Source organism: Chinchilla lanigera, unplaced genomic scaffold, assembly GCF_000276665.1.
Source record: "Chinchilla lanigera isolate Chin_1 unplaced genomic scaffold, ChiLan1.0 scaffold00002, whole genome shotgun sequence".
NCBI lineage: Eukaryota > Metazoa > Chordata > Mammalia > Rodentia > Chinchillidae > Chinchilla > Chinchilla lanigera.
In genome coordinates this window covers 35,550,384-35,553,912 of record NW_004955403.1, presented here as the reverse complement: position 1 = coordinate 35,553,912, position 3,529 = coordinate 35,550,384, and positions in this window count along the sequence as shown.

The window sequence follows — 3,529 nt, the reverse complement described above, 5'->3', positions numbered from 1 at the left end:
CCCAGTTTCTTTTTCCTTTAGAACAGTTTCTTCCCATTTCACAGTATCTACTGTATATTTTAGATCTTATTTACTCTTTCAGTTTCTTGCACTAGGGAGACAATATGGAGTTTAAACATGCAAGTCTGACTTATTTTACTTATGAATATGGTATCAAGTTGTACCCATTTCCCTAGAAATGTCTCATTTATCCTTTTGTATGGTTGAGTAGTAATCCATTGTATAAAAATACTACTTTTTTTATCCATTCTTCAGTGGATGGCCATTTAGGCTGTTTCCGAGACTTAGCAATTACAAACTATGCTGCTATAAACATGGGTGCACATATATCACTGTATGTGGTGGATTGAAAACTTGTGGTAAACTTATACCACCCAACTGAGTAAGTGTGGTGCTGGATGTGAGAGGCCCACATGAGGACTGTTGCCAGCAGCATAAGAGGCAGAACTGGAGAAGAAGAAGAAGAAAGGCTGTTGGGACTTCATTGTTGCTGAGGACGGCTGTAGTACTTTTCAGGGGAGCTCTGGTTCCAGTGTAGATCCCTCAACCTACTAGCACAGATCCTTCATCCCACTGGTACAGACTTCCTAGATTCCACCACTGACCTTTGGGCCTTCCCAGCCTGGACCCATGAAACAGGCCTTCATAAGATATTTTTATGGGCTTTAGGCCTCCAGGGGGACACGTGGGAGGCATTATTATGAGCTCTAGGTCTTCAATTGTACTCATGCAGGACATTATCACAGAATCCAGGCCCTCATCTGGATTCTTGAACTTTAGTGTGTGGACAGACTTCCTGCATTCTCTTGTGTATGATTCTTTGCATGACTATTATAAATAATCTTATAAACTATGTGTCCTGTATTATATTGTTCCCCTTGAAAATATCCCCAAATCATGACAGATGGCTTTTATCAGACTGAGATAAGGACCACCTATACCAATTTTCTGTAAGGTTTTTATCATGCATTAATTTTGGACGTTATCAAAAGCTATTCCTGCATCTATTGAGATGAGTGTGTGAGCATTTCGTTTCTTTGTTTTGTTATTTTCAAAGCTCCTGGGGGCTGGGGATTTAGCTCAGTGGCACAGTGCTTGCCTGGCAAGTGCAAGGTCGTCAGTTTGATTCCCAGCATCGGAAACAAAACAAAACAAAACAAAACAAAACAAAAGCTTCTGAGGTTTCCCTGGACTCAGCATTGCTCCTGCAATAGTGGCAGAAGCTGGAGTGCTCTTGGTGTAGTGTTATTTTGGTCATGATTGTTTAGTATTCTATATGCTTCATTTATTTGTGTGGCAAATTCTTTATCCAAGCTTGGGACATTTTCTTCCATTATTCATGTGAAGAGTTTTCTTATGGTATTTGTACTATCTCCAGCTTTCTCATTGACATCAACAAATCTTACATTATTCTTTGCTTCATCTTATAACTGTTGGATTGGTTTTTCATGCTGTCTTGATATTTTAAAATTATCTTTCCTTTCATGATCTGTAATTCTGCAATTCAGACAGCTGCAATTCTGTCTTCAAAATCTAAAATTCTGTTTACTTTTTGGTTCAATCTGTTGCATGTACTTTCAATGGAGGTTTTACTCTCTTGGACTTTTGGTTGGATCTGTTTCATAGGTTCCATTTCTCTTGTATGTTTGGCATTTTTTTCCCCATCATTTTACTAAGCTCATCTATTCTTTTTTTCTGTTCTCTAACGTTTTTTATTTTAAGTATCATTTCTCTCTGTACCTGAGAGATTATTTTCTGTATAGATTTTCCACTTTTTCACTTCTGTTTCTATCATTTCAGAAAATTCCAGGGTTTGACTTCCAATTTTATCTATCTCATTTTGTTTCAGGCTTTTCTGTGTGGGCTAGGGGTTCTGTGGTTGCATATTTTTTCTGCATCTTGTCATTTTCTATTTTCTCTGTTTTATTTTATTTAGTTTTCTATGTGGTTGCTTGCCGATTTATTGTGATATATAGCTTCATCATTAGTATAAAAAAAGATAATCTCAAGGCTTTTATAGGTAAATGGATGCAACTAGAGACCATACTCATAAGTGCAATAAATTGCACCCACATGTGTAAACATCATATTATCTCCCTAGTGCAAGAATATGACAGAGTAAATAAAACCCAAAATGTACAATAGATAGTATGAAAGGGAAAGAAGTTGCTGAAAGGAAGGAACAACTAGGATGAGGGAAGGAAGAAAATGAATGTACTAAGGCATTTTTTATATATATATATATATATACACACACAAACATATATATATATATACACATATACATATGGATAGCTGGCATAACTATACTGCTGATGTCTGATGGTTTATTGAGGGGAATAGTTAATGATTAAATTTTTTTATATGTGTTTTGACCTATTTTTCATGCTTGTATCTGGTAATCTGAGCAACTTATGTGAAGACAACAACTTACAGTATAACAACCATTGGTGAATTCCTACAATCCTGTCTAGTGAAACTAGATATTTTCTCTAATGTTCTTTTAAATTATTATTTTCTTATTCCCTTTAATGGTTTGATCAATCTTCTATTCTTGCATCTGGTAATCTGAGCAACTTCAATGAAACCATAGCTGATATAATTTATGCACTTCATATTAGGCCAAAATTATCCTCACATTAAAGTTATATATGTAAAAAACAAGATATTATAATAATCAGAGTTATTCTGCAGTATAAACTTGCAACTTTATTCCTCACATCTAGGTCAGGTATTATATCAATATATGCCTTCACCTAGTGTTTTATCAGGGACACAAAGACATTTTTCCATACTTCATTAAGCTTAAAACATGACTTTTATTATTATTTATGCAGAGTACACCATGCATGTAGAACTGAAGGCTACCTATCAAGTATGATTTAGAAACCTGACAATGCTTGAAACTGCTCCTAAGTATCTCTCTCATTGTCTTGTAGTAAACCTTGAAATTACCCTATTAGAGTATTCTTTGGGTGAAAGCACTCCTCTAATAAAATTCCTGTAAGAAGACACATCTTAACTTCATATTCTTTCTTTGCATATCAAGCACTGCTTTGTCTCCTTGTGTCATAAATAAAATAATGACACCTGATGATAACTATATCCAAATCCTCAGACTATACTATGTTACATGCCAAAGGAGAATTAAGGTAGTACATAGAATTAGGGCTACTAAAGAAAGGGACTTTAAATATATCAACATCCTAGTCCCAGGATGCATCATTTTAAGGATCAAATAGTTTAACCTATTGCTGGTAAATTGCAACTTGGTTCTATACATTATCTTCTTAAAATAAGATATTTTATATTCAAAGTTTTTATGAGCTCTCCTCATCTGCTATCTATAGGCCAGGGCCTTTAAGTTTTTTTCTTGTCTGTACCACTCTATTTCCAGAGAAAAATTCACCTTTAAATTTATGATTATCTTCACTAATTCTAGACCTCATCCAGTGATATTTTCATATTTAAAAGTGGCTAAGTTCTTTTACACAACCTCCTACCTCTTCTTTTCCAGTTTCATAATGCA